Source organism: Pinus tabuliformis, chromosome Q (assembly GCF_031772625.1).
Source record: "Pinus tabuliformis cultivar Carrire ecotype Pingquan chromosome Q, CPIR1, whole genome shotgun sequence".
NCBI lineage: Eukaryota > Viridiplantae > Streptophyta > Pinopsida > Pinales > Pinaceae > Pinus > Pinus tabuliformis.
In genome coordinates this window covers 452786576-452805177 of record NC_142296.1, presented here as the reverse complement: position 1 = coordinate 452805177, position 18602 = coordinate 452786576, and the positions used below count along the sequence as shown (strand labels likewise).

The 18602-nt window shown below is 38.4% G+C and overlaps 1 pseudogene; it reads left to right on the top strand.

The window, feature by feature from the left end:
- Nucleotides 1-17619, top strand: part of LOC149220154 (glutamate synthase 1 [NADH], chloroplastic-like) — a 41937-nt pseudogene extending 24318 nt beyond the window's left edge.
- The last annotated feature ends 983 nt before the right edge of the window (nucleotides 17620-18602 follow it).

Sequence of the window (18602 nt, the reverse complement as noted above, 5' to 3'; positions counted from 1 at the left end):
GAGATCGGTGAGAGAGATGTTCCAACCACCAAAAGAGGTCCCAAACTGAAGGCATAAGTGGGTTTATATTGAGCACATGTTATTCTCCTAATGTTGTTATAATATAACAACATGTCCCATCCTTCCATGAAGGAATTCATGAAATATATCTACCATGCCCATGATATGAAGTCCATCTCACTCCAGTTCCTTCCTTTAAATTCTGCAGCAGTCACTGCAGACTCTAGAGATATGTGGATGTGGAGGGCTATGTGGATGCATTGTGTCTTGGACAGAGGAAGAGACCACAATCATGCTTTCTCATCAAATATTTGGAACTCTGAATGATTGTTTGATGTCATGTGCCTACTTCCATGTTTGTGTTTCCTGGGAAAAGAATTTCATGGGTGCAACCAGGGCTTGTCGCATGTGTAGAATGGGAGATTGACAAAGGTGACTCAGAGGTCGATTCCCCTGCAGTCTCTGAAATATTTGATATTGATTCAAAATTAATCTAGAAAGAGTAACTTATATCTGCAATTTGATGAGTGGAGCAGGCGATGATGACTGGATAATGTTGCAGATCAGATGTCTTAGGTCTAAAGATCAAGTAGATAGAGAAGTGAGGGTATTGGGTTTGGATATCTTGTTTAACTTCATTTCCTAGAGCGGAAAAGGGTAGTCAATGTTAGTAGTAGAAGAATATGAGACTGCTTCCTTAATTAAAGAACAAATACAACACAACTTCCTTAATATTTCCAAGGTTCATAGAAACATTAATCAATATTGTACTAACTGGCTAGTTAAGTATGGATGGTTCCTCTAGCTCTTTGGTAGCCAGAAGGACGGTGAGAGATTATGTTGTGGACAACAAAGGAACTAGCTTTGTTTCCAATGCATTTTTAACTAGTGCTCTGATCAAGTGTAATGCCAATAGCACTTGCCAATTGTTGAGTTTTAGAGGTTGTCTTGTAGGCATGAGATCCTTGTCTTTAATAGTGAGTTCTGTGAACTTGATTTGTTCTATCAGTTGGACTGTGATTTTTGGGCTGGAAGGAAGTTCTAGCAACTGGTATGGCCATAAACTCTATGCCACCCTCTAAATGTAGAGTTGTTGTGAAAATGAAAACCATTGGTATTGCTTTGGGGATGGACTGCTTGCATTTGTATTTAATTAGGAGACAAATTATATTTAAGTAGAAAAAAGAGTCTTATGGTTTGGGTGTCATTGGTTTAGAGATAGGGTGCATTGTAGGGGGAAGTTTGGGTACAAAGATGGGAGATGGGTATATAGTGTTCTGCAAGGCCTGGTTTGGGTCAAGTGGGAAATGGGCAGTTGTCTTCTCGGTGACCATGGTGATCGAGAGGAATATGATAGAAAAAGTTAGTGAACTCATGTATCCTCAAGGAGTATATGTGAAATTCATCTCTAACAATATTTCCAAGGTATTTAGCTATGGAATTATGGTGTACTCTTCTGCATTCTTGTTGAATGCTATCTTGCCTGGAGTTTGCTGCAAGTGGGAAAACTTCCCATTTTGATATATTTTTTGTAAAAAAATCTCAGGCCTTTTTTAACAAGAAGAAGAGTATTTATATTTCCTGATAAACCAGTTTTATGTATATGAGGATGATAATGAATCACTCATCTTGATCATTTTGCTAGTTTCTCCCATAAATGAACTTTCCTTTTCTAGCTTTTCACATAACTTCATTTCTATCTCTTTTTACTGGAAGACATACACACTGATTTTGTCATGACATAGACACTACTTTTGTAATCTCAAAGACACTTATCACTGTTACAAACACCATGAAATACTAAAAACATCAATTTCTTTATTAACTGTAGCCAAATTTTCAAAATTTTGTGGTTCAAACTTCTTTTCCTCTATCTCCTGTGGTTCAAAATTTTAATTAAAGTTGTCTTCATTCAGTGTCACTTGGCACATCAAATATGTTATGTTACTTCTCTGTTGTGTGCTTGAGCTTCCCGAAATTTTGTCCACTCTTATCAAGTTTCAAGGTCTACAAGATGACTGGAAAATCTATGCATTCATGTGTATATGTGCCCAAAAGTTTGAGAATTCCATCTGTGATGGAGGCTGCTCCATTGGCCATTTGACCAACTTCTCATTTGTATTTTCTTTAGACATGAATGAACTTCATAGATGATACTGGTGGTAGTTTGGGAGAGCACATCTTCTGAGATAACATCACGATTTTCACTTATTTCCAAGACATGTTGTTAGGCTTATTATGTTTTATGCATGGTATACTTTCAGGCATGCATGTGAAGGCTCCTTCCTACATTAGACTGGATATTTGCTATTAACATTTATTTTAAATGTTCCTCTACAGGGTGCAAAGCCTGGTGAAGGTGGTGAAATTCATGGCCATAAAGTCATTGGTGATATTGCTGTTACAAGAAACTCAACTACTGATGTGGGGCTTATTAGCCCTCCACATCATGATATTTATTCCGTTGAAGATCTAGCACAACTTATTTATGATTTTAAGGAAATTATAGAGTAATGACTTAAAGGAAGAATTTTCGTTTTACTTTTTAAAGAATATGTACACATTGTTCTGTTATGCACTATTTTATTTTTATTCAGTTCTTACAGTGGTCTAAGAATTTGGCATGCCTTGGGATATCCTAGAAGGAGATGGGTTGGGCATTCTAGTTGAAGATTAAAAGGCTTTGTTCCTGAAATTTATATGTAGTTCTATCAACTAATCTGTGCAAAATGCATTTCATAATTTATGCTTAAATACTAGTAGGGCCATTTTTGTTTTTGACATGAAATGCATAGGCACAAATTTCATCTAAACTGTAGACTATAATTTGATGTGTGTGTTCTGGATGTCTAGAATTTGGAGGCTTCTTTGAGTATTATATTTCTTCCCAATCCCTCTTTTCTTGAACCACACACAATTTCCAATGTTTGTTAGCCTAAACAATGAAATGTACATCTCCTAAAAGGATCGTCAACAAAAGTTGGTCAAAACCATCTGCCTTCCTCTGAACCAAATGTTGGGGGCCTTTGCATGTTGTAAGGTTTCATGTTTAAGATATGAGGTTTGCAGTGCTAGAAGGTGAGAAAGATGTATTTGACTATTTTGATGGATTTTACTGCAGAATCCTAATCCAGGAGGTAGAATCAACATAAAGTTGTGATGAGCCTCATCATTGGGTATTTATATGGGCCTTAACTCAACTCCTAGCTTAGTCAAACCAACTATTCTCACAACTTATTACATACTTTTTATTATATTTTGTTTATGAGACGAGTTAGAGTTTGATATTTTTCTTTGTGGTCTAATGTGCATTTAATGCAGGATTAAAGGATAAAAGCAAGGAATTTTGGCAAAGACCTTGGTCAAAAATCGAATGGGATAAGGGAGAGGAATTATAGGAGTTAAATCCTCCTCATTTACTACCCCTCCATTCGAATATTCCTCCATCAGCTCGGAGTGCAAACAACCAAATCATGACGACTAGAAGGCAGCCGAGCAAGTGAAAGTCAAAGCACCAGTTTATCTCGAGTTTGGGAGCCGAGCCTCCCTAATTTTAAGGAATTCGTTGGAGACTTCAGTCGTATAAGTAGAGAGGCCTAGGGCCTCAGTAGGATTCATATTTTTGATTGTAAAACTTTACTCTATTTTCGAGTTGCAAGACTTGTGACAGTTTTTGATGTAATCCATTGTTTTGATAATAAGAATGAGTTTTGTTTCGAGCCAGCATTGAGTTAACTCAGAGGACTGAAGCTCTTGGGTTAGGGCCCAACCCTGGCAGCTAAGGCTCCTCTTTATTGTACATGTATGCTAGCATAGATTCATGGTTTAATCGTTCATTTTCTTAAATAGTTGCATTTTCATTACAACAGTGTAGTGCATAGATTCATGGCTTAATCGTTCATTTGCTTAAGTAGCCACATTTCCATTACAATAATGTAGAGTAGATTGGTTGTGTTTTAGTTTGCTTCCATTTGTGCCTTATTTCAATTAGTAGGTTAGCTAGGAGTTCTTGCATGAAGTTTGTTGTCTTGATTCAGTACAAGGTTCATTTCATTGTCGTCTTTTTCCATCACTTTTTCCTCATATGCTCATTTCCTTTAGCACGAAATTCTTAAGCGGAAGCTAATAAAACACGTCTTGATTAGATTATACCCCTAGATTTCCTTACCATCTGATCAACAACAAACCTAACCAATCACCGTCAGATTCATTTCAATGCTTGACTTTATGCGCTCCAGATCTCCACCGTCGATATGTCTAGCTTGATCCAATGGCTATCATGAATTCTTCCACCTACTTTATGTGCTCCAAATATCCACCATCGATCTATTGTGTCCTCGATCCAATGAATATCGCGTCACCCAATCACCAACTAGCTTGGTCGATCTCCACTGTTGATCAATCCCGCATGATCCAATGGTCATCGCGCAATCTCACGCGAATTCTTGCACGACCGATATCTACTCGAGATCACGCGAGAAAAGTGGTTTTCCCATGTGACGTGTCATTTAGGATAATTGTGTGAAAATTAGAAATACGACTTACAACTTTGAGGGCGCGCGAGAAACTTCTTACCACCTACGAAAACTCACTCCATCATTCCGCACTTTTTTCCCACGATAAGATCTTCGCCACTCATCCTCCATTAATCATGTTCGTCCATCTATTAACTTAATCTCCTATGATAAGATCTCCACCACTCATCTTCTGTTAACCCTGTCCATCCATCTATTCAGTCGATCTCATTTGATAAGATCTTCGTCTCTCATCTTCCGTTAATCCTGTTCATCCATCTATTCACTCAATCTCCGCGATAAGATCTCTGCCACTCATCTTCTGTTAATCCTATTCGTTGATCGATCCATCCATCTATTAACATAATCGACGGCGATAAGATCTCTGCTGCTCATCTTCCATCTCATCTTTCGTTAATCTTGTTCATTGATCTGATTGATCCAACGGTTCACGTGCATTGTTGCTTCATTATGTCCTCCTTTCATTGATTTCGATCTTCGATTGCTCTTCCACTTGAAAACAAATTTAGTTTAGTTTCCCTGCTTACACCTTAGTATGGTTTGATGTTCTTTACTTCTGCAACTTAGATAGTAGCATTAGGTTAGTGTTGATTTAGCAATTTTACTTAGTATTGTTGTTTAAATGGTGAATTAGGATATGGTGTGATTTAGCATTACCTATTGTTTTCTTCATTACTACAATAGAATAGTTCTCTTAGAGTATATTTTCTCTTCTTCCATCAAAGAATCAAGCTTCTTCTGACTCTATAGAAGTTTGGCTTGGAACCCCTGGGTCTCTCACCAGATGAATAGTGACAACAGGCATGACCTTCACTTTTACTTGTGCATATAACACTGTCACCTCCAAGTTTGTACGAACCCCAGGTTGATAAGTAAAGCTGGTAGCCCAGGAGTTGAAGCATCCTTGTTGTAATACTGGCACTCATATGCTTGATTTTGTGATGGATGAGTAGTTCTTCAATCATGTTGGAGGTAAACTGGCTGCCTTGGTCTGTGACTAGCTCTCTAGGGTACCCAAATTTGTAGAATACATTCTCCCTTAGGAACTCAGCCACCTTCTCTTTTGTTGCTGCCTTAATCGCCTTGGTTTTAGCCCACTTAGTTGAATAATCAGTGCACAATAATGTATTGTTTTTTCTTTGAAGGAGGTTTGATAGGCCCAATGAAGTCCATGCCCCACTTGTCAAATGGCTCGAAAGTCACTTGAGGCTATAGGGGAATTTCATCTCTTGGAGTAGGCTTTCCCATCCTCTGGCACCGATCACACTGACTAATGTACTTTTTCACATCTTGATGAAGAGTGGGCCAATAATAGCCCACTTGTAACACTTTGAATTCTATCCCCTTTGCTGCAAAGTGGCCTCACACAAAGCCATAGGAGTAGCCTTAGGTTAGGTAGAGGAGAAATTGCCCTATGCCATCTATTTTATCAGTAAGAACCTGTCAAAGGCTGAGCTAAAGTATACTGTGACCGAAAAGGAACTCCTGGCTATTGTGCATTCATTAAAAAAATTTAGGCATTACATTGCAGGCTACCAAACATTTGTGCATACTGACCACGCTGCAATCAAATATTTAATGAACAAACCAGATGTGAATGCTAGAATTATAAGATGGTTGCTTTTATTACAATAGTTTGATCTAACTATTGTTGATAAGCCTAGTAAGGAAAATGTTGTTGCGTAATTTCTATCTAGGATGAATCTACCTGCAGGTGAAGAAGGAATGGTGGATGACCAGTTACTAAACGAGCATTTGTTTTCTATTTTAGTTTTGTCCCCATGGGTTTGCTGATATAGCAAACTATTTGGTATCAGCACAGTTCCCACCAAACTTGCCCTCCAAAGAAAAGAGCAAGATAGTTAGGAAAAGTGCCCCCTTCACCTGGATTGGGGGCAATCTTTTCAAACTTGGCCCAGATCAAATCTTGAGAAGGTGTGTAAGGGAAGAGGAAGTTTTTGACATCCTTTGACATGTCATGATGGGCCTTGTGGAGGTCACTTTTCAGTAAAGAGGACAACATTCAAAGTGTTACAAGTGGGCTATTATTGGCCCACTCTTAATCAGGATGTAAAAAAGTACATTAGTCAGTGTGATCGGTGCCAGAGGATGGGAAAGCCTACTCCAAGAGATGAAATTCCCCTACAGCCTCAAGTGACTTTCGAGCCATTTGACAAGTGGTGCATGGACTTCATTGGGCCTATCAAAACTCCTTTAAAGAAAAAATAGTACATTATTGTGTGCACTAATTATTTGACTAAGTGGGTTGAAACCAAGGCGATTAAGGCAGCAACAGAAGAGAAGGTGGCTGAGTTCCTAAGGGAGAATGTATTCTACAAATTTGGGTACCCTAGAGAGCTAGTCACAGACCAAGGCAGCTAGTTTACCTCCAACATGATTGAAGAACTGCTCAGTCATCACAAAATCAAGCATAGGACCTCCACTCCTTATCATCCACAAGCTAATGGGCAAGTGCAGGTGACCAACAGGGCACTGGAGAGCATCTTAACTAAGGTAGTGAGCAACAGTAGGAAGGATTGGGCAGAGAGACTAGTTGAGGCCACCTGGACCTATAATACAACATGGAAGACCACCACTGGATTTACACCCTTTGAGCTGGTCTATGGGAAAAAGGATTTTATGTCCATTGAGTTTGAATATAACACAATGAGGATGGCAGCCCAGCTAGATTTTGTTATAGACAATTTTGTGCCTAGCAGCATCAGGCATGAATTGTCAATAATCCAAGGGATCCAAAGTCCCTAAACATGATGTTCCTACCCCTAGAGGAACAAGGTCAGCAAACCAACAGCTCTCAGATCAGTTCTCCACCTGAAAACACTAAAAAACAAGCAATCCTGAAATCAAAGCAGGTGCTCCACTAGGCTTCTGCACTGAAACTCAACTCCTCCATGGTGTACCTGCGTTGCAAAGCAGGTAGAACAAAGGCCACCTGCGCTGAGCGAGATGGGACAAGTGGCACACTGAGTCATTGCTCTGGAATCTTCCAAAAATGACACTTGGATCAGGGATTTCGCCTTGTGATGAGTCAGAGGCTCTGTTTCTCCAAGTGGAAGCAAGGTTCTCCAAGTGGACTCAAGAACTGAAGATCAACTGAAGAGAGAGAGGACACAAGGCAGCTACACATCAGTTGCAAGCTGACTCATCCTTTCTCAATTCATCTATATATTGAGCTCTCTCCTATGAGCTCGGGAGGCTGGAATTTTGTGCAAAGTAATGATATGCTGTTGGTTTCACTATAGAACTATTGGGTGATTGCTTGAAGGAGGTGAAGAGGAGAAATTCTTTCTGCTGGGAGGTGTTGCTGGATTGGGGCCTTCAATGGTTGTAACCTTCTCAGAACTTTACTTCTTCCATTAATAAAAGCTATTGAGGTTCTTCTATATGCACTTGTTTCAATAATGTATTGTGATAATTGTATATTTGATTTATGCTAATCCTTGAATCAGTTATGATTGCATGCTTCTTGTAGTTTCCTTCTTTGTTATTTTGCAGGATCTCACTGTAGCTGGGCCAGCAAAAGAGCAAGGAGCTGGGAGCAAGCAGCAAAGAGAAGAGTTTGGATTCGACATTAAGCGCAAGGCAACGGTTAGTGCATTTCTTCATTCTCTCTTGCTTTCATAAAGAAGTAAACCTTAAGTAGTTTTCTTTACAGTTGTTGCTGAGGTACTATCACCCTTAGAGTGGGATAGGGTCATCCGAATCGGATACTTTTCCCTACAACAGATTTGGATCTCAGTCATGCACAGAAAGAAAGATTGTTCCAACTGAATGGCTTGGATGAATTCAGAATGCAGGCCCTCCTACATATAGAGATAGTTCAGCTTTAGAGGAAGATATGGCATGATAGACATATTAAGGAGAAGCAATTTCAAGAGGGCGATTGGGAATTGTTAGATGATTATAGGTATAAAGACTTCAAGGGCAAGCTAAGGACAAGATGACTCAGACCTTATGTGGTGGAAATATGCCATGATAATGGTTCAATGCAAATCATAACTATAGATGAAGAATCCATTCCATTGCTTGTTAGTGGACACTGATTGAAAATTTACAAGAGGCCTTTATCAAAACAAGAGTTCATTGAAAATATCAATAAGACAGTGATGATGGTGGAGCAAGTTCCAGCTCCTCCCTCATCAGGTCACTGAAAAAACAAAAAAAGGAGAAAAAAAGAATAAGGATTTAGGTGAAAACCTCCATGAGGCGCCCGAGTCCCATCTTTGGGCTGAAAACCTCGTGAGGTGGCCCGATGATGAAAAAAAAAGAATGAGAAGATCCCTGGGTGAAAACCTTCCTTGAGGCGCCCAGGGCAAACATCTAGGGTGAAAACCTCTCTGAGGCAGCCTAGGTGTTTTTCAAAAAAAAAAAGGAGAAAAGACATAATTATTATTTGCAGGTGGGCGAGAAAGACAATCAAGGAGCAAAGAGAGGATCCAAAGGGAACCCTGCCTCACATATATTCATCTCCTCCACTCCTTACCATGCATCTCTCCATCAATTCCATTGTTTTTTTTTCACTTCATTGCTTCTATTTAGGCGAAGACTGTGTTTTCTACAGGATCCCGCAAAAACCTACAGGGAGCAATCTGAGGGTGAATCGTAGGTTGGTTAGGTCCTGTAGCATCCTATCCCATAGAATATCAATCATCAGCTACAGGTCTTCACTAGGATGATCCAGGAGCTCCAGACAGCAGACAACAGACAACAGATAATAGGAAGCAGAATGACCATGCAGCAAATAAACAAAGCAACACCTCTGATCCTCGACAACTGCAGCATGGCATCGAGACCATAGGTAAGTATCCCACTCACTCACTCATATTCATCATTTGATAAAATATTATAAGGGTTACGAGGTAGTTGGTTTATAAGTGAAAAGGTGGCCGTTAACTTGGCCACCTTCGACAAAGCAGATAGTGAGGTGGAAAAAAGGAAATTCTTTTTAAAATCAAAGGAGATGCAAGAGTCCAAAATAAGTGATTTAGTTTTGATGGCATTCAAATCCAATGTAAGGTGGGGCCCCGACCCATATTAAAGTTCGAGCGATAGCACAAGATTTAAGTAAGTGTGGGTTCGAGAGGTAGATAAAGTCCTTTGTGGGGGAGCAATGAGCACGAGTTATAACTCAGGCTCAACCCCCGTAGTTGATCATGACATCAAGGTGTTGAACCGAGATCTACAGCCTGAGATTGCTGCGGGGGGTTCAAGCCTGATTAACATCCCGTACACTCCCTACACCCATAGGGGGTCACCCTGATCGATCCACTCCATCTCATCTCCTCCAGGTCATTTGCCACCCTCATTCATTACCGTCCACCTCATTCACCGTACCTTGTCACCTCATCTTCCATTCCATAGATACAATGTTGTTTATGGCTACCATTTTAGGATTCTTAAAGAATTAAGATTTGGGGTAGAAACACCAGTTCATCAAAGACTCAACACACCCTATTTCTTGATGCAATCACTCAAAGACTCCAGCAACAAAGTAAAGGAAGGGAATTCCCAACAATTGGATCACCATGGGTTGATCATGATCCTCATTGAGGATGCCCTCCAAAACCTCCAGATCCCTATAACATGGTCAATATTTAGAGACTTACTAGCAGAGGATGACATCAAAACCCTTACCTATGATGTTAGTCCTTTTGTCAGTGAGGAGGAGGAAAAACAAAAAGAAGAAGATACAAAGCTAGATGGGGATGAGATGGATGAAGAAGAAACTAATACAGAGGAACATGATGAAGGAGAAGAGAAGGAGGATGATGTTGAAATAGAAGAGGAAATGAAGGAAGAAATTGATGGAGATGAGAAAGAACAACAAGAGGAAGAAGATAAGAAAAACAAAGAGCTAAGTGGCTTAAGGGACAGAGAAGCAATAATGAGAGATCAACTTGAGAGGGAAAATGCATGGCAGAGAGGATAGCTGCAGGAAAGGGAAAACCAACTAGCACGTATGGCCAACCTCTCCTTGGAGGCCATCAAGTGTAGGATGCCAGCTAAATCCTATGCTCTTTATCTCAAAGAACAATGCCTACAATTTCAGATTAAAACACTAGCACAAAGGGGCACCATGCCATTTCAGGACTACAGGCGGTTTATTTATCTTTGTGATCAAAGTACACTAGAGGATAGGGCCAAAATGGCTAAGTTTTACTTGCACAAGATGGCCCTCATAGAAATGAATTTTTGGGATACTAATGTTGAGTTAGGAGATCTGCAATTAATGGCTTTGGCATCATGGATGAACCATGAGGAGTCAAGGGATGCATAGATGAAAATAATATTGGCCAGAGAGCAGAAAGAACCTCTTTTCATCAGAGCTGAACAATCAAATCCCAAGGCCCTAATCAACACCCATAATCTAATGGCAAATGATCCTCAGCTAGCACCTAGATATCTTGCTGCCCAAGAGCAAGAAATTTCACATTTTGAGGATATGTTTAGGCTGCTAGGAGATGATAGTATACATGCCTTCTTCAAGAGATGGAACACATTGCTACACAGCTTGAAGATCAAAGAATATCACTCAACTCAAAGTTTGAGAGAGGCACTCAACAGGACACCTATGTATAAGCAATCAATGCAAAGGTTGAAGGTCAATTGGATAGGCCTAAAACTTAGCCCACCACTACTCCTAGGGATGCTAGAAGGGAGAAAAGAAGAAGAGGAAAAGAGGAAGAGGGAAGAAGAGGAAAGGAAAGCAGGCTTCTATGAACAAGAAGAAGAGACCACAACATAGGCATGGGATGTCAAAGGACATGGACATTGACTAAGTTGCTCAGAGGATGAGCAACACTGTCAATAGGGGGGTGATGATGAGCCTCATCATTGGGTAATTATATGGGCCTTAATTCACCTCCTAGCTTAGTCAAACCTACTATTCTCACAACTTATTTCATACTTTTGTTTATATTTTGTTTATGAGATGAGTTAGAGTTGGATATTTTGCTTTGTGGTCTAATGTGCATTTAACACAGGATTAAAGGATAAAAGCAAGGAGTTTTCGCAAAGGCCTTGGTCAAAAATTGAATGGGACAAGGGAGAGGAATTATAAGAGGTAAATCCTCCTCATTTACTACCCCTCCATTCGAATATTCCTCCATTAGCTTGGAGTGCAAACAGCCAAATCATGAGGACTAGAAGGCAGTCGAGCAAGTGAAAGTCAAAGCACCATTTTATCTCGAGTTTGGGAGCCGAGCCTCCCTAATTTTAAGGAAGTCGGAGAACTTATTACATACTTTTTATTACGACAATGAAATGAACCTTGTACTGAATCAAGACAACAAACTTCATGCAAGAACTCCTAGCTAACCTACTAATTGAAATAAGGCACAAATGGAAGCAAACTAAAACACAACCAATCTACTCTACATTATTGTAATGGAAATGTGGCTACTTAAGCAAATGAACGATTAAGCCATGAATCTATGCACTACACTGTTGTAATGAAAATGCAACTATTTAAGAAAATGAACGATTAAACCATGAATCTATGCTAGCATACATGTACAATAAAGAGGAGCCTTAGCTGCTAGGGTTGGGCCCTAACCCAAGAGCTTCAGTCCTCTGAGTTAACTCAATGCTGGCTCGAAACAAAACTCATTCTTATTATCAAAACAATGGATTACATCAAAAACTGTCACAAGTCTTGCAACTCGAAAATAGAGTAAAGTTTTACAATCAAAAATATGAATCCTACTGAGGTCCTAGGCCTCTCTACTTATACGACTGAAGTCTCCAACGAATTCCTTAAAATTAGGGAGGCTCGGCTCCCAAACTCGAGATAAACTGGTGCTTTGACTTTCACTTGCTCGGCTGCCTTCTAGTCCTCATGATTTGGTTGTTTGCACTCCGAGCTGATGGAGGAATATTCGAATGGAGGGGTAGTAAATGAGGAGGATTTACCTCCTATAATTCCTCTCCCTTATCCCATTCGATTTTTGACCAAGGTCTTTGCCAAAATTCCTTGCTTTTATCCTTTAATCCTGCATTAAATGCACATTAGACCACAAAGAAAAATATCAAACTCTAACTCGTCTCATAAACAAAATATAATAAAAAGTATGTAATAAGTTCTCCGCCTCTCATGCGATAAGATCTCCGCCACTCATCTTCCGTTAATCCTATTCATCCATCTATTCACTCAATCTCCGCAATAAGATCTCCGCCACTCATCTTCCGTTAATCCTATTCGTTGATCGATCCATCCATCTATTAACGTAATCGCCTGCAATAAGATCTCCGCCGCTCATCTTCTGTCTCATCTTCCGTTAATCCTATTCATTGATCTGACTGATCCAACGGTTCCCGTGCACTGCTGCTTCATTACGTCCTCCTTTCACTGATTTCGATCTTCGATTGCTCTTCCGCTTGAAAACAGATTTAGTTTAGTTTCCTTGCTTACACCTTAGTATGGTTTGATGCTCTTTACTTTTGAAACTTAGATAGTAGCATTAGGTTAGTTTTGATTTAACAATTCTGCTTAGCATAGCTATTTAAATGGTGAATTAGGATATGGTTTGATTTAGAATTACCTGTTGTTTTCTTCATTACTGCAGTAGAATAGCTCTCTTAGAGTAGATTTTCTCTTCTTCCATCAAAGAATCAAGATTCTTCTGACTCTATAGAAGTCTGGCTTGGAACCTCTGGGGTCTCTCACCAGATGAACAGTGACAACAGGTAGGACCTTCACTTTTACTTGTGCATATAGCACTATCACCTCCAAGTTTGTACGAACCCTGGGTTGATAAGTAAAGCTGGTAGCCTAGGAGTTGCAGCATCCTTTCTACAATACTAGTGCTCATCAAGTTGGTCTCTCAAGCTGGAGATGGAGTGATATCAAGTGGTGTAGTAAAGGGCCATGCAAATCATGTATTTATTTCAGGACATGATGGTGGTACTGGAGCATCTCAATGGACAGGAATAAAAAATGCTGGGCTTCCATGGGAACTTGGGCTAGCAGAGACTCAACAGAGATTGGTGGCTAATGATTTGCATGGTTGTACAGTTCTACAAATAGATGGTCAACTAAAAATAGGAAGAGATGTTGTCATAGTTTCTCTCCTTGGTGCATAAGAGTTTGGTTTTAGTACATCACCCCTTATTAGTCTAGGTTGCATCATGATGCACAAATGTCATAAAAGCACATGTCTGGTTGGTATTGCTACTCAAGATCCTATTTTAAGGGAAAAATTTGCAGGAGAACTAGAACATGTCATTAATTTCTTCTTCATGCTTTCCAAAGAGGTTTGTGAACTTATGTTTGAGATTGGTTTCAAAATTGTAAAGGAGATGGGCAGCCATACATATATGCTAGATACGGATAAATAGGTTATAGGCAGTAATCAAAAGCTTTAAAATATCAATCTTTCTTTGCTACTTCGGCCTGTAGTGGAGATTCGCCCAGAAGTTGCTCAATATTGTGTTCAGGCCCAAGATTATGGTCTAGATATGGCCTTGGACCAAGAGCTGATCACGATTTCAAAGGAAACTCTAGAGAAAGGTATACCTGCTTACATGGAGATGCCCATAAGGAATGTCAATAGATATTTTGGTACAATGCCTAGCCATGAAGTTACAAAAAGATACAATATGACAGGTTTTCCCATAGACATGATTCTTGTAAAATAACAGGCAGTGTAAGTCAGATCCTTGGGGAATTCCTTTGTTAAGGTGTTACCCTAGAGTTGGAAGGGGACATAAGTGATTATGTTTGTAAGGGTTTATCAGGAGACAAGATCATGGTTTACCCTCCTAGAAGAAGCCAGTTTTATCCTAAAGAAAACATTTTCATTGGTAATGTTTCTCTACATGGGGAAAAAAAATGGAGAAGCATACTTCAATGGCATGGTAGCATAGAGGTTTTGTGAGAGGAATTCAGGTGTGAAAGCAGTGGTTGAAGGAGTAGGAGATGATGGATGTGAATACATGGCTAGTGGAACTGTGGTCATCTTAGGAGAAACTAGGAGGAATTTTTTAGTTGGAATGAGTGGAGGTATTTCCTATGTTCTTAATGTTGATGGAAATTTTGATTCAAGATGAAATCTCGAGTTGGTAGACCTTGAAAATGTTGAAGAGGAAGACAATGTCATGAAATTGAAGATTATGATACAACAAGATCAACATCACTCTAATAGTTAGTTGGCAAGTGAAGTCCTTGTTGATTTTGAATCTTTCCTCCCAAAGTTTGTGAAAGTATTCCCATGATACTATAAAAGAGTGTTCCAAGAAATGAAGGCTAGGAATACTATGAAGGAAGAAGAGGATGCTGACAAGATGAAGAAATATGCCTTTAATGAATTGAAGAGGATGGAAAAACTTGCTTCAAATCAACATAAAAAAATGACAGGGCTTACAAGGTACATTTTCATGTAGTTCAACTCATTTTTATTTTATTTTAATTTCAATTGTATAACATGTATATCATCATCAAATATTAACTCCACCATATAAAATCCTTGAATCTTTCAAATGATTTTACAATGTCATCAAATATTAAATTGTATAAATGTTGAGGGTGATGGCTTGGTCATGGGGCTAACATTTCTATCTAGTTTGCAACAAAGTGAACAGAAAGTGGTGGCACGAGGACCTACAAAAGTGGTTTTCTGATGTATGAGAGTGAGAGTCTTGCATATAGAGATGTTGCAGCACATATGAATGATTGGAAAGAATTGGTTGAGGAAAACAAGCCAGGGCCACTACTAAAGACACAATCAGCTAGGTGTATGAATTGTGGAACCCGCTTTTGTCATCAAGTTAAAGTCCATACATCATTTATTTTCCCCTAATTATTTATTAAAATAGCAAGTGAAACATAATGTAGTGATACAATTCAAACTTCATATGTTATAACTTATATTCATTGTTTGAGTGTTTTCCTTTTTGTATATTGCAAAGATTCTTAATTACATTCCTTGTTCATGTATATTTTTTGTTTTTCTAGATTGTACACTTGTTTGTATTTTGAATGTGTGAAACTTTTTCCTCCATGCAAGATAATAGTGGATGTCCTCTTGGGAAAAAAATACCTCAGTGGAATGAATTAGTGCACCAAGTGCTTTGGCGAGAAGCATTGGAACGACTGCTAGAAATAAATAATTTTCCAGAATTCACTGAACGTGTATGCCCCGCCCCTTGTGAAGGTTTGTGTGTACTAGGAATAATTGAAAATCTAGTATCTATTAAAAATATTCAATGTGCCATCATTGATAAATATTTCAAAGAATGTTATATGGTTCCACGTCCACTTGAGAAGAGGATGGGGTATGTGTCTTTCCTTTATAATTATTAATGTCATTCTTATGATGCTTATCATTTTGAAAATAATCTATCTGTTTTCTATGATGTTGGTGAACTAGATCTTGATATGGATGGGTCATTGTGTGTAGGAAGAAAGTTGTTATAGTGGGAAGTGGGCCAACTAGTTTGGTTGCTGCTGATCAACTTAATAAATATCATGGGCACTCTGTCACTATTTATGAATGTGTTGATAAATTGGAGGTCTGACGATGTATGGAGTTCCTAATATGAAAAACAAACTTGATGTTATCCAACAACGTGTTGATCTGATGGTAGAGGAAGGTGTTAATTTTGTTATGAATGCAAATGTTGGAGTTGACTCTCTTTTCTCTGTGGAGAAGCTTCACACTCAAAATGATGTTTTTCTTTTGGCATGTGGTGCAACAAAACCAAGGTACACTTTCTATATTTGATTTTAATTCAGAATTTTCCCATAGGAGTCAAGGCCCTTGTTGTACAGTGTCAATTTATTATATATATATATATATATATATATATATATAAATTGCAGGGATCTTCCTATGCCTGACCATGAATTAATGGGAATACATTTTTCTATGGAGTTCCCTCATTCAAATACCAAGAGTTTGTTGGACAATGGATTGCAAGATGGAAATTTTATTTCTGCAAAATGGAAAAGGGTGGTTATCATTAGAGGAGGAGACACTGGAATTGATTGTATAACAACAACCATAAGACATGGATGTAGCAATGTTGTGAATTTGGAGCTCCTTCCACAACCCCCCAATTCTCATGCTCTTGGGAATCTTTGGCCTTAGGCTTGTCTTTATTCATCTTCATCTAAATAAAAATTAGCTATCTATTATTTTATAGCATGTTGTATCCTAGTACAATTCCATGATTATGGGTCTTTGTTCACTTTTTGGTAGTGGCCTAAGGTTTTTTGAGTAGATTATGGCCACTAGGAAGCTATTACCAAGTTTGGTAAAGATCCCAAGTCATATGAAGTGTTGACAAAAAGGTTTATAGATGATGACAATGGAAATGATAAAGGGCTTGAATTGATCAAGGTCAAATGGGAAAAAGATGAGAGTGGAAAGTTCTAGTTGAAAGAGATGGAGGGCACAAAGGAGATTATAGAAGAAAAACTTGTTTTCTTAGCAATGGGATTTCTTGGACTAGAACAGGTAAGCTATATTTTTCTAAGCATCAAAGTTGTTACTAAGGTGATATAAAACTTTAAATTTTTATTGATAAGCACAATGTAACGATTCAGGTCCAATCTGAATTTAGTTGACAACATTCATTGTTGGACTATGTTTTCTTCTTTGGAAAATTGAGTAATTCAGTGATATTGCAACCTTCCCAATCCATAACATTGAATACACATATTTTCAACATTTATATTCTGTGTCTAAAAGATACTGGACATACACACCATATTTTTTAGAATTTCTCCATTTACCTCCTCACTCTAATTTTAGTTTTTTATTTGGTTTGATAGATTATTGCAGAGAAGCTTGATATGGAAAGGGATAACAGGTCAAATTTCAAAGCCAAATTTGGTGATTTTGCAATAAGTGTTGATGGTGTTTTTTTTGTTGGTGACTATAGATGTGGATAATCACTAGTTGTTTGGGCCATTGTTGAAGAAAGACTAGCAACTGCCTAGATAAATAAATTTATGATGAAGGGATACTAGTTGATTAAAAATTGTAAGATAGAGTGGAGGACAAGGATAAACACCCAATGTTCACTTTCAAAACATAAGTGCCCCCTGGGAAACTTGTTGTAGAAAGTCATAATCCCAAGAAAAATGGCAACAACATGCTAAACATGCCACTCACATGCCTTGTTATTGAAGTTGTGAAAGGAATCAAAGGTCAAGTGCTCTGCTTTGAATGTCTCACATTGCTATTCATTAATACTAACAAGGAGGGTATTTTGGAAGCATTAGCTGCCTGGTCCAAGGCCTTTGTGATGGAAAAAGGTTCTATACAAGAGATTTCAGTCCCAATGGACATTTCATCATTTGCATTTGTATCCAATTTTCTGCCTATGTACGCTGGCTATGATGTTGATGTTTGAAATCCATAATTATTCCCTTGGAGGAGTGCAAATGTGGTTTCCTAGTCCTTTTTCTTGACATGGCACCTGAATTTTCTCTTAGGATTCTACATGGTGATAGATGTTTAGTGGTGCAGAAGGAGAAATGAATATTTGTGTATGGAGGTAGTTGATAGGAGAAACTTAGAAAAAATATTTAAACAATGGATAACTTCTCTGTTTGAATGACAAATCCAAGGACTCAAGATGTGCATGAACATAACTCCTAGTCCTACAACCACTGTGCAGGTTTGTTTGTTTGTGTGTGTGTTTTTTTTTTTTTTTTTTTTTTTCTATTTTTTGATATGTTCTTTTCTAGTATACTATTTGATTTATTTTTTTAGTAACTTTCTTGGAAAAAAAATACAGGGATGTCGAGGCACGCATTGCAATATTGTTGTTTTTGGGTTCCTAGATTGCAAAATCAACAGATGGCTTTGTACATGATGTTGCTTTTTTCTTTGCTATGAGACTTAAAGAGAAGGAAAATTTTCGAAGAGCACACCTTCGTAGTTTGAAATTAGCACGCCAGAACTCAAAGATTTTGATACGGGTAAATATTGTGGTCTAGCTCTAATGGTTCAAAAGTTTAAAGTTATAAATGATCTTATAGCTTTAAATATTTTGTTTTAAATGAAATATGCCCATCTTGAAATTTATTTTGAAGATGGT